The sequence below is a fragment of the Strix aluco genome, chromosome W, assembly GCF_031877795.1.
Source record: "Strix aluco isolate bStrAlu1 chromosome W, bStrAlu1.hap1, whole genome shotgun sequence".
In the NCBI taxonomy this organism is placed as follows: domain Eukaryota; kingdom Metazoa; phylum Chordata; class Aves; order Strigiformes; family Strigidae; genus Strix; species Strix aluco.
The window spans coordinates 3,782,115-3,796,296 of NC_133970.1; positions in this window are offsets into that span (position 1 = coordinate 3,782,115).

A 14,182-nucleotide genomic window follows, 5' to 3' on the forward strand; every position below is an offset into this window, starting at 1 on the left:
CTTCTCACTATATCTGTGGGGAGAATACCCATGGAAAGGGGGTCTTCCACAGATTTGAGTAGGGGCAAGCAAGCAGTAATACTGGATTCATTGAGGGCAATTGCAAATCCCTTTATCAAGGTTAAGACTAGGTTATGCTCTAAACCATGGGTGGTTTGGACAGGTAAAGTTCGCCTATTCTCATTCCGAGTATTTTCTTGATTCCAGTGGGGTGCCATCCATTTCCATAATACATAAAAACACGTTAAAACAAAACATATCTTTCCAATACAGGTTATAAATGTCATGTTTGCTAATCCTAACTACAAGCGTTATCTAACTAAATGTGTGAACATGTAATTCACAATTGACATCCTTGTTCGCAATAAAAAGTTACATTTCCAAAAAACATTCGGTTTACAAGCACATATACAAATTAAAACCAAAGTCACACCACACATAAAAATTAATAACCCTTGTGGACACTTGAGATTAATATAGGGGAGACCTTCATTCCAGGTACAGTTGTCCAACATCTGGGGTACTGGTAACCTGTGAGAACAAAAAAGAGAATCACTTGGCTTCTGTCTAACTGGTGCACAATGGGTTAGAAAGAGGGCATTATCCATCTGGTATTGATTTGATGGATTTTCCCAGAACTGTCCTTTGCTTCCCAAGCATAGAGATTCTTTGGAGTGGTTAATACCATTGCTACCATTCCAATATGTGGTAGCTTGACTAACACAGGTTGTCCTGCAGAAACCCATAGGATATTCTCCAGGTTTTTTATGCACTTGTGGTGCTATAGTTGTAGCAGTAACACAGAAAGCTTTCATTTTGGGACAGCCATTTCCACTCCATCTATTGTTTAATTGATAGATGGCATTAGAGAGTCGTAAATGCCATCCAGTCTCATGGGTTTTAGCAAATCGCTTGACCAGGCCATTTGTTCTCTCAACGATACCGTTAGCCTGGGGATAGTATGGAGTATGAAATACTGAAGTGCTAAGGCTTGGACAATAAGCCCAAGCCAGAGTTGACCTATAGATGAATCCTGTACATTTTATAACTGATAACCATTGTGCTATTAGGTATTATACTAAGTTATAGCAAACCAACTGTTCTGATATAAAAGGTGGGAATACTGAAGCCTGAGCAACAGGCCCTGAACTGAAACTGCTAACTCCGCATGTAGTCATTAGTGAAATATGCATAGAAGATGTAGCTTAAACATCATAAAACATGTCTATCCTGAATGTATCCTTCTATTTCTTTATGTGTGAGCAAGATAACAAGGCCACAGAAACAGTTGTCTGGCCTTGTGACCTTGCTCATAAATTAACTAGATAAGCAGGGAAACTCCCTTAGCTTCTCCCTTAAGCCCTGGCCAGGCTCTGGGGGGAACCTAACGTGAGATGAAAACCAGACATTTCCGCTTAAAACAAAGGTGTCAGCTATTCTGGCTTACTGATTTTTAGGTATATAAGGCTGGGCCCGCTCACAGCGACTTTGGAAGCCTCACCTACGGGTGGACGCACCGCGTAGGATTTCCCACTTGCAGGGAAAGGTTCTCCAAATCCTCGCTGTAACCGGGGCTCCCCAGCGACTGCGGATCTGGATGATGGTAACGTATGCAAGTGGTGATGGATCTTTCTTAATCACTATTCTCTCTCTCAGGCAGTAATGATTTGATGCATTACCCTGTATTTTCCTATTTGTTTAAGTGCACTATTCTGTCTTTTCTTACTGTATGTTTTCTGTATTATTCTGTTACATTATTTAGTTATTTCTAGTAAAATATGCCTGCTCTTTTCACTCTGGTGTCTGAGTTTAATTGATATCCCTGATCAGCAAAACAAATACCCAGTGGATACCTTCCTCTTTCGCCCATTCTTGTACTGCTGCAGCAGAAAAGTGTGTTCCATTATCACTTTGAATCTCTTCTGGAAGGGGTAAGGTACTAAACCCTTCTCTCAGACTGTGGACTGTATTTTCTCCAGTGGCAGCAGTAACAGCTGTGGCCATGGTAATTCCTGAGATGACTTCTACTCCCACCAGGATATATTTTTTTCCCCCTGAGGGTCATAGAGGGCCTATGTAATCTATTTGCCAGGTGTGCCACAGCATTTTCCCATCCCAGATATGTAAGGGAGGTGCTTTACCCGGATGATCTTTGCTGAGCCGTAAGCGACAGTGTGAACAGGCAGTTACTATTTCTTTGCATAATTTTACAGAAACAGGCCATCCTCGGGCTATACCTTCCCGATATAGATTGGCTCGTCCAGTGTGGCCTTGTTTTATGTGTAGCCACTCAAATAAGTGTTCCCATTCATGATCATCATTCACGATATCCACTTGTCGCAATCGAGTAAGGCTATCGACTTGTTGATTAAATCAAGCAGCTATTGATGTTGCTGGATCATGTCCTTTCACCCATCCAATATGTAATGTTTTCTGTTCTCCTATTTCTAACAGTTGTTTCCAGCTGTCAGTCTGCCAGACTGGGACTCTGTTCACTTGCCAATTGTTAACTTCCCAGTGGCCTATCCACTCGGTTGCTCCTTTAAAGACTGCGCATGAGTCAGTATAAATATGATCGGCATCCTGCTGTGCTGCTAGTAGGACTGCCCTGAGTTCCCCTACTTGTGCACTCCCTCTGCCTGTTTCGCTTAGCCTGTCTCCTGTAGCCACATTCAGTGCCACTGCCTTATAATTCCACTCATCATTTTGTCTGTAGGATGAAGCATCAGTGAACCGTACCCCTTTAAGGTCGGTGTCCTCTTTTAATGGAGGTGCCTCCCTAATGGGAGATGGTTTGCTCGGTGGGGTTTGAAAAAGCAGGTTGCTATCTATATCTTTTTGGAGTTTAGATACTTTGATGTTACCTTCTGTAATAGGCATGATCTCATTAATGCTTTCCAAATAAGCATACCACTTACGGACTGTTGCCTTCTGAGCAATGCCAGCGGGTGGCGCTGTGCCCTTTCGGATTACATCCAGAAAATGGAAAGGTCCCCTGATAATTACACTTTGTTCCCTTCTTATCTGTTCTACTCGACTCAGGGCTCATACCAGTGAAAGCAGACCCTTCTCAAGATCTGAATACCTGGTTTCAGTATCACTGAAGGAGCGAGAGCTAAATTCCAATGGTCTCTCTGGTCCTTCTGGTCCCTGTTGCCATAGATTGCAATGGGAGCCGTGATCACTGAATCCCCATTCTACATGGATTGAATCACCTGGGTGTACAGGGCCTAATTGCTGGAAAAACCTTAATTCTTTAATCAGTAAATCTAATGCAATCTCATGTTGTTCAGTGCACTCCCATGATCTACCCCTTTTGAATAAGTTGTACAAAGGACGGGCAATAATAGAAAAGCCAGGGATGTGTTTGCGCCAGTAACCCAAAGTCCCTAAAACTTGTTGTAATTCCTTTTTACTAGCTGGATACTGTCTGTGTTCTATTTTTTCTAGGGTGTCTTGGGGAACAGAGGCAGGTCCTTTAATCCACCAGACTCCTAGAAACTTAACCTCTTGTGTTGGCCCTTGACATTTGGATGGTGGAATGTGTAGTCCTAAAGCTGTCAATTTTTCTTGTATATTTTCCATGGCATGCCTAACTTCTTTGGATTTTTCCCCTCCTATTAGTATGTCATCAATGTATTGATATATTGTAACACCTGGTGGATGAGAAATTTCTGCTAAGATTTTTGCCAAGGCATTGTGGGCAATGGTGGGGGAGTGTTTGTATCCTTGAGGTAACCTGTTAAAGGTATACTGTATTCCTTTCCAAGTGAATGCAAATTGATCCTTATCCTGTTCCCGAAGTGGGATCATGAAGAACATATCTTTAATATCTAGGGTCGCCATCCAGGAATGAGATGCTCCCTGAATTTGGGTCACTAATTCTGCTGTATTTGGCATGGCTGCTGCCAATGGGGCAGTGTTAGCATTCAGTTGTCTATAATTGACTGTAAGTCACCAGTGTCCATTTGGTTTTCTCACCAGCCACACCGAAGAGTTGTAGGGAGAATGTGTGTGAGTAATAATGTCTCTTTTTTCTAGGTCTGTAACCACCCCATCAATATTGGAGTGTGTGGCTGACGGCAGGGGATATTGTTTAATATTAGTAATTTTGGATGGGGGCAAAGGTATAGCTATTTCTAGCAAACTGATACTTTTAGGGTCACCTCGCCCAGCAAAACTCCACACTGTTCCATCAGGGAGTTTCCACACTCTAATATGTTATTGTTGGCAGTTCCTACCAGAACTTCAGCTCGGATCAACCTTTTTTCCCCAGGGAGCCACAGAGTAATATTTGCGGTTGGAAATTTTTTTATGATGCTATCAATTCCTGTAACAGCTACTTTGTGACAGCAAGGTTTCACATTTAAATATTATGCAGTTTCTTTATTAAGTACTGACAGTTGTGTACCTGTGTCAATGAGAAAATCTATGCAAATTTTCTTTGGGTCAATCAGAATACTGATAATTAGGTCACAACATTTGTTCAAGAGCCATTGTAAAGTAAAAACCTGCTGGGTAGGGTGGCTCACTGCCCTTCCCAGGAATGCAAGTTTTTTGTTGGGGGATCTTTTGAATCAATCGAGTCCCACTCCAGTGCTGAAGGTGCAGCTCTGGCAGAAGTGGACTTGTGTCCAGCCAGATGGCTAGGTTTATTTTGTTCTGGGTTTTGTTCTAATTATTGGACCAAAACTCGGAGGTTGGCTGTAGTCATACCATTCAAAAGGTGGCGTGATGCTCCTAAGGCTAGAGCTTGTCGCCATAAGGTATTTTGGTCTGGATCAAATCGGTTTTTAGATTCTGGCCTATGTGTGTCAGCCTGGATTTGACAGACTCACTGGGGAATTTCGGGTGGCTTCCCAGAGGTCGGTCCAACCCACCCCATGTGGTGCCCATAATTCACCAGTTCCTGAACGAATTCACTCCAGGTCGGTATGTGAAGTTGCTCTCTAGGGGGCTGGGCTGCTGCTGCAGCAGCATTCATGGCATAATGTGCATGAATACAATCTTGGACATTTGATACATATATTTTTAGACTATCTGGAAGGCCACGAATGAGAGGGGTCAATCTGTCCGGATTGATAGGAGCCAGCATTGGGGATCGGCGTAATACATTCCTCTCATACATTGCTTGTATACATGCTGCCTTTTGCACAGAGGCTGCTAGATCTGAAAATCCTGAAATTGTAATCCTGAGAGGATCTCCTCTCTCCTGCAGGTCTATGCCACCAGCCCAATAAGTGGCTCAAGAACTTATTGAGTAATTGTGGTCACCTGGATTGGTAGTTAGGAAAATTCCAGGTCCCCAATAACTTTCTGCCTCTTCCTCAATCAACAAGACCCGATCTCTGCCCGTGAGGGAATCTTGCCATACATACTCTGTTTCTGTTTCATCCGGGCATCTAGAATATTTTTCTTGCAATTTAGTTAAATCAGCGGGGGACCAGGGTATGGTATGTATGGTAATTTGGGCTTCCCCGTCTCCATCATCAACTAACTCAGTCTTAATTAATGGTCGAACCTTTATTGGTTCTGAAATAAAGTCAGTGTCTTCTCCTAAGTCAGTGGTTCTCAACCTGTGGTCCGCAGACCCCTGGGGGGCTGCGATGTCATCACAGGGGGTCTGCGAAGGCTTAAAGCAGAGGTGGGGAACGTCCAGCCCAGAAACATTTGGTCTGGCCGGAGGCAAGCACTGTGCCTCCTTTTCCCACAGCCCCCTCCCCTCAATGCTCCTCTCATACTCAAGCCTTCCCCCCCCCCCCCCGCCTGCCCTGACATGCTATTCAGTGCTAGTATGGTTGGTGGGACTCACTTTAACTAGGTGGTTTTTCTCTTAAAGATATTTTCTTAACCCAACAACCCTCTTTAGGGCCACAACGGGGGCTGAAGTCTGTTCCTCCAAGTGGTGGCCCTGGACCCATAAACAAAAATATATGGTAACTGAACACAGACAAACAAGGGGGGAGGTGAGAAGAACTGTAAAAACTTTTCATCAAATTTTAATGTAAAAATTGGCATCAAATTCAGAATCAGCACATTAAAATACTATAAAATGGGCCATTTGAGCAAGAAGAGTGTTGATGCTATTATTTTAAATTCATATGGAATCATTGCAATAAAGATATTCTAATAGGAGTGTGTGCATTAACAGATTAACTTATTTCCCCTTCTCTCCAAATTTGAAGACCCTTCATGAGAAAATGGAAATAAATATTTGATGTAGTCTAGTGCTTTAAATCTTAAATTAAGTCTTGGTGGTCTGCGGACACAAAAGGTATTTAAAGGGGGTCCGTGGTGAAGGAAAGGTTGAGAACCCCTGTCCTAAGTCATTGTCATCATACCAATTGTTTCCGTCCCATGTTTCAGTATCGTCACAACGTACTACTTTACGAGTATGTTGGACTGAATTAGAACATGTTCAATCAATTAATTTATCGAACCTTTACTGCAGCTGTTCCTCTCGTTTCTCAGCTGCAGCCAATAGCTTTTCTAACTATTCTGTTTTACTTAAAAGTTCATCTATTCATTTTTCCATTTTTTTCCCATGTCTCCCTTTCAAAAACCAGTGATGCTTTAAGTACCTTATTTTCTGATTCCATAGCTTGATATTCTACATTTGCAATCTGTCTGAGGGGAGGTGACCTTTTGATTTCCTGTTGCGCGCATGATAAACAAGCCCCCAATACTGCACAAATAACTCCTTAACCTTTTCCTATTTTTACTTTTTGTTGAATCTTACACTGTATTATTTGTTCTACTACTTTATCCTCATCTTTCCAAAATTTCTGGGCCCATTCCATCCGTGCCTGGGATGGTGCACAACTATCTTCCTGCAGCAGTTTATCCATGGCAATCCTGTCTGTGATGACAGTTTAATGTTGCATTTAAGGTAATGAATTAATTTGGTAAGAGATGAATCCCCTTGCGTCCTAGCCGGTCCTCAGAGATTAGAGGGGCTGGGGGCGGCTGGACTTCTCTCTTAATAGCTATGCCAATTATGGCTGTGACTATAGGCCTGACACCAGATGCACCAACAGCCCCTATGCTGTAGGTCCGGTGGCATTGAAGAGAAGCCGTCAGGTTCACGAATAACAGGGTTTATTCTTATGCAACATCTACAGATTCTTTGAGATTGCCTGCAATAAATGCACAAACTGCAGGTTGGCTCTATAGCTCTACACACAAAAACGATTGCAATCACACACACTTAATTCCCGGGTAATCACTCGGTGTAGCCGAGGGCCCAAATCTTACCAAAAGGCATTCCTTCTGGGCGGGGGGCGGGGGGCAAGGAGCACAAAGCCGTCGATCTGTCCCTCCAATTTGGTATCAGATTCTCGTCCCTCCGAGTTAAATACAAACTTGGGGTAGTATCTATCTAAGTATGTATGTGTGAGTGGGTGGGACTGTGGTCGAGCCATTGTTTCTTGAGTAACGACACAGCACGTTCTTTGGTGCAAGGTGTGTGCTGGTTTTGTGGGAAAAGAGGAAGAGTGAGAGATAAGGTCCGCAGTGTTCTGCAAAACAGTCCTTGAGAGAAGGGGAAGAGCAGGAGATAAATCTGCATGGTCGTGTCAGATGTTCCTTGAGAAAAGGGGAAGAATGGGACCACGCGGCCTCCACCTCGCTTTGCATTCCTCCTTGGTGACACAGCAACACAAATCACTGGATCTTTATCCCATCCTGGGTTTGTTCTGTGTTGCGGGAGGATATCGGACCTGCACAACTCTATGAGAGTTATAACAAGCAAAGCCGTTTATTTTTCCAATAGTACATACTTATGCTCTTGCCAAAGGTCTTACTTCATAATTAGCAAATCAGCAATTAGACAGCTATCTACCTTTTCTCCTATCAGCATAAGACCACTCTAACACGCGCTGTGCAGACCAATCACCCTCTTGTTCACGCGCTGTTCATGTGGTGGTAACTTCTCACAGTTCAGTACTTTCCCACAGCTCAGTGTTGCAGCTGGCCGTTGTTTTTCCCTGCCACCTTGGCACAGCTTGGCAGTTTCTTATCTTTCTCCCAAGGCCTGTTTCTCATCAAAGCCTGGCTGTTTCTCAGAGGCTACGCAAGGCTGACAGGCTGATGCCTCCCACATCTCCCCCTTCTTTGTTTTATAGCTGCACCTGCAAGACTTGTTTCAGAGCTTTATCAATTAAGGTTTAGACAAACTTCAAAAAACACAGTATCCCTAAAACAATTCTACCAAAGGCTAAAAATAAAACAGCAGTTACAGTTACTAGTTGAAAAGACCAGGACAGTCTTTGACTAAGTATTACAAAATAAGGAAGATACAGAATAGCACACTTAATTAATGGGGTACTAACATTCAGATCCGCAATTGCTGGGGAACCCTGGATGCAGCGAGAATTTAGAGTGCCCTTCCTCGCAAACCGGAAATCCTACGCGATGCGTCCATCCGTAGGTGAGGCATCCAACATCGCTGCAAGCAGGTCCAGCCTCTAAATCAACAGGCCAAAATAACTGGCAATTTTCTTTGAGCGGAAACATCTGATTTCATCCTCCTGTTGGGTTCCAACCAGAGCCTGGCCACCACTTAGGGGGGAAAACCAAGGGAGTTTCTAATAAGGTTAAACACTTGAGTTCTTAATTCTTAATATTGTTAAACAAAGAAAGTTGAATACAGACATTCTTATAGCATTTCATCCTTATTAATAACTACATTTTGTCTCAGCTACATATTTCACTAGTCACTAGTAAGCCTATATATTTCATTAAGGAGTTGCAATTACTGTTAACATTTTCTCTTAAAAGAGTTGGCAACTGCAGTGTGATTAAAGACAGAGATAGTGTATTTTGTCCCGTTGCAGTAGCAAGCATTACCCATCCATTCTGCTTAAATGATCAGTCGAAGAGACCGCAAACTGTCGGCACAGGGGCACCCACAGCACCCACACCCGGCTCCTGAGTGACCACCAAAAGCTGCCTCTCACGCCTCAGGTGTGGTCGCACACACCTTGCCGGTAACCACCGGGGACCGTGACCTGTGGAGACACAAGCATAACCTCTTGCCCTGGTTATTAAAGGATATGGTCCTTCCCAGTTACACTTTCCAGGTTTTTTGCTAACACTTGAGCCTTGCCCTGGACTTCTTGTTGATCTGGTATCTGCGACGAGAAGTGATGCAATATTGATGGCACCTGTGAGGCAGGGGAAATGTTTAAAGAGTTCATGACATATAATGCCTTATTTAGCCTTTCGTGAGGTGTAGATAGATATCCTCCATCTCCCCCTTTTTGTTGTTGTAATAGATGCTTTAGCGTGCCATGCGTACACTCCACAATGGCCTGTCCAGTCGGTGAGTGGGGAATGCCGCTCAGCTGCTTGACTCCCCACTGTATGGCAGGACACAGACACTGCTCCAGAAAAGGTATCAACAGACACAGGTACATATTTTAACGATCCAAATGCAGCAAAGTGAGTGACATTAGATTGCCATAATTCTGAGGAGGTGAGTCCCCGAGGGTTGACACCACTGGCTGTTGAAGAGAGGGAGTCTTCTGGCATTCAGGGCAAGTGGCGATGATGTCTTTAGCCTGACGCCTTGATAAAGAAAACTGGTTTTGTATTGCCCTGGTGTTTTGGTGGAAAAATGCATGTGAAAGCCGAGCTTGCTCAAAGACATTTGTATTAGCCACTGTAACATGTGCATAGTAACCGGAACAATGATACACACAGGTTCCTGACCAGCAAGTAATGGTAGGCGCTGCCTACCTTTCACAACGCACTCTTTTTTTTTTTTTTTTTTTTTCTTTTTCCATTTCCCAGCAGTCTATATACTCCTGTTGGTATCAAGGATACCGTGGTATCTAATGATGTTACTGACTCAGAGGCTGCTAAGTCCACGCCTGATTGGTATTGACTAAATTATTATAAACCACCACTGATTGCAATATTTGATTAGTGTCTTTTTATTCACCCTTGCACCTGGAGGTCCCCCTATCTTCTTCCAGCGTTTTCAAATACAGCCTAGGGGACTCTTTTTGACTATTCCCCCACTCTGGCCGCTTCCCATCTTGTCTACTTCACCTTAAAACGCTACCTGATAAGCTGACAATATCCCCCTCAGGCAGATGGTAAAAGGGTGCACTCTCCCCACAGCGTATGCACCTAAATTCAAGACAACAATTAACACAGAATTACTGCCTCCCGCTAGAGGAGATATTTCACCTGTGACACTTAAAACACTGAGCCCGAACAAACAGGCAGCACCAGTGACCCAGCGGGCGGGCACTAGGGCGCTCTGTCCTAAGGAATGTTCCCTCGTCCTGCACTACCCCCCCACTGGTACAGAGTCTGCCCTGCGCTTCGTTCCTCTCCGGCCGCTTCCCTCGCGGGATAACGGAACTGCGGGTCAGAGAACTCCGCACTCCGCAGCTGCAGCCGGGCTGTGTCTCACACCCGCAGAACAGTCACACACCCACACAAAGGGGCCCTTACACTTATTACTCACACAACATCAAATGACAAATGCTACAAACATCAAAACACCATTAAGAATATATAAAGCCATTGCTTGTTGATTATGTGGTGCGTCCAGAAAATTCCCCCTTCTTTGTTTTAAAATCAAGGCCTTTAGTGTCCTGAGCATCAGAAAGGTTTAAAGTTAGTCCTTTTAGAATGGACAAGGGACTCCGCATCCCAGCGTCAGCACCTTCTGTAAAAACTGCCGCTTTTGGTGTTTGGGGGAGGCGGGACGGACGATCGCGTGGTGCCAGATGGCCGCAGGCAGTGGCTCCGCGGCGGGGGGGCTCGGGGAGGCCCGGGGCCGCCGCCGCCAACTCCGCGCTTTAAGAGTGTCCGAAACCAACTTCCAGACAGTACGTCCAATCGGGGATCCTCCCGCGTGTGTCTTCCGCGCTCCGTCCTGGGACATCGGGGTCACCATTTGTTGCGGGAGGATATTGGACCTGCACAACTCTATGAGAGTTATAACAAGCAAAGCCATTTATTTTTCCAATAGTACATACTTATGCTCTTGCCAAAGGTCTTACTTCATAATTAGCAAATCAGCAATTAGACAGCTATCTACCTTTTCCCCTATCAGCATAAGACCACTCTAACACACTCTGTGCAGACCAATCACCCTCTTGTTCACGCGCTGTTCACGCAGTGGTAACTTCTCACAGTTCAGTACTTTCCCACAGCTCAGTGTTGCAGCTGTCCGTTGTTTTTCCCTGCCACATTGGCATAAATCAACAGCCTCTTATCTTGAATTTGCTAATCTGAGGTTTTGAACCCTAAAAATGAGCCTTTGGGTCCGCTCAATAAGGCTTTAGGCGTTCAAAATCAGACTTTGGGCATTCAAGATCCTGCCCTGTGCCTTTCAGATGACTCTTTGTGTGGCAACTGAGGCACGGACTCCCGATGAAATCCAGAAAGAAAAAGAGAGAGTTTATTGTTACAACAGTACATACTTATGCTCTCGGATGCTGTCGGTAAAGCTGTTACTTCATAGTTAAGAAATCAACAATTAGACAGCTATCTACTTTTTCCCCTATCAGCATAAGACCACTCTAACACGCGCTGTGCAGACCAATCACCTTCTTGTTCACGCGCTGTTCATGCAGCGGTAACTTCTCACAGTTCAGTACTTTCCCACAGCTCAGTGTTGCAGCTGTCCGTTGTTTTTCCCTGCCACCTTGGCATAAATCAACAGCCTCTTATCTTTCTTCCAAGGCCTGTTTTTCATCAAAGCCTAGCACTTTCTCACAGGCTGTGCAAGGCTGGCAGGCCAAAGCCTCCCACATCTTTGGACCTTTGAAGTGAGGCTTGGAATTTACAAATGAGCAGCAGCGCTCTAAAACTGAGGCTTTGGCCCCAAACAAGGAGGCATCCAACCCTAGGATGAAAGCTTTGGACTGTAGAAATGGAGCTTTGGGCCCTGGAAATGATGGTTTGGGCCCTACAACTGTGGCCTTGGAGCACAAAAAGGAGGCTTTCCACCCTAGAATCAAAACTTTGAACTCTATAAATGAAGATTTGGGCCTCAAATGAGGATATGTACGCCAAGAATGAGCTTTTGGTGCATGAAAGTGAGCGTCTGAACTCGAAAAATGAGTGTGTGGGGCATGAAAAGGAAGCTTTCAACCCAAGAATCAAAGCTTTGGATGCTTAAAAAGAGGGTAAGGAGACTCACCATGAGGGTTTGTTTCCTAAAACTGCATGTCTGTAACCTACATGTGAGGTTTTGAACCCTAAAAATGAGGCTTTGGGTCCTCTCAAAAAGGCTTTAGGCATTCAAAATCAGACTTTGGGTGTTCAAGATGCTGCCCTGTGCCTTTCAGATGAGTCTTTGGACCTTTGAAGCGAGGCTTGGAATTTACAAATTAGCAGCAGCACCTTAAAACTGAGGCTTTGGCCCCAAACAAGGAGGCATCCAACCCTAGGATGAAAGCTTTGGACTGTAGAAATGGAGCTTTGGGCCCTGGAAATGATGGTTAGTGCCCTAAAACTGTGGCCTTGGAGCACAAAAAGGAGGCTTTCCACCCTAGAATCAAAGCTTTGGACACTAAAAGAGAAGGTGTGGGCCTAAAATGAGGATATGTATGCCAAGAATGAGCTTTTGGAGCATAACTTGAGTGTTTGGACTCGAAAAATGAGTGTGTGGGGCATGAAAAGGAAGCTTTCAACCCAAGAATCAAAGCTTTGGATGCTTAAAAAGAGGGTATGGAGACTCACAATGAGGGTTTGTTTCCTAAAACTGCAGGTCTGTGTAGGAGTCTGGGCCGCGCTGGGGGAAAGTTAGAGCAGGCAGAAGAATGCAAGGACAAAGACAAGGCCAGCAAAATAAGGCTGGCAAAAACACACAAGATAGCAGATAAGTGAGAAACACCTGTGGTCAGCAAAAGCACACAAGTCTGAGCAAAACAGGGTATGAGACAAGGGAGTTTTTGGCAAGTTTTGGGCTTTATATGCTATTTGCAATTAACCAATGCAAATGCTTGTAGAGGCGCATGAACAGCGCGTGTAGATAACCTGTAGCCTATTAGAAGATAGATGAGTGCGTGTACGGAACTTAGTAGAATATAAACGTAACCAGGATTGGAAAAATAAAGATGGACGATCTGATCATCACATTGGTTTTGTGTCGTTGCTGTTCCCGCACGGAGAAATAAGGACCCCGGCTAATGGTGACCCCGACAGGTCTGTAACCTACATGTGAGGTTTTGAACCCTAAAAATGAGGCTTTGGGTCCTCCCAATAAGGCTTTAGGCCTTCAAAATCAGACTTTGGGCATTCAAGATGCTGCCCTGTGCCTTTCAGATGAGTCTTTGGACCTTTGAAGCTGTTATAAACTTTTTCTTGCCAAAATGATGCAAGTTAGGACAAATCGAATTTCAATTATTTATTTCAGCAAGCAGCAATAAGCAAAACAGCGCTGGGCGGCCGGGGAGTCCTTGCTCCACCAACGGCGTGCGCGCACTTCCCTAGGGTCCGTCTTTTTATATCCTCCGCCTTCCGGTATCTGTGCCTCTTCAAAAGGTGTACTCTGCGTCTGCGCGCCTTGTTGTTAGGGGGTCGTTTCCTGCATCCTGGTGGTCGTGGGTATGAAGGGATGAAGGCTCCGCGTCTTCCTCGCATCACGAACTCCTCGTATTTCCTGTTTTCCTGAAAGCAGTCTCACAAGCTTTTCTTTATACCTTATAAGGTAACACAGAGTACAGACACTTTCCCTTTGTCCTTCTCAATCCCCCTTTTCCCTCCTTTCAGTCTCTTGCACAGTAGAAGTCCTTGCTTCAGCAAATTTAGATAAGCACTTATAGTCTGTTAGTCGTTACACAATGTAATAGTTAAGATTAATCTTAGGCTTACATAGTTTATGGAGTAACATAGCACAAGCTCCCAGTATCTTTAACGGAATTTGATGAACAAACAGTTTACTGTCTATCACAATCCCCCCTTTTTCTTTTTACCATTTTGTTCATCAAGTCGTTGTAATTCTTGTTGACTTAACAGGAGAGTTTTTTTCAATTTATAGTCATCATCGAATTGGTCATCTTCGGCTTTAATGAGTATTGGATGGGTGATAGATACCAGATATGTTACTCGCTTCATCATTCTCCAAGTTATGACATATAATATTATTGATAAAGTCAAACTGATCAAAATTAATATTAAAAGAACCACAATGGGATGACACAACTTATTCAAGATG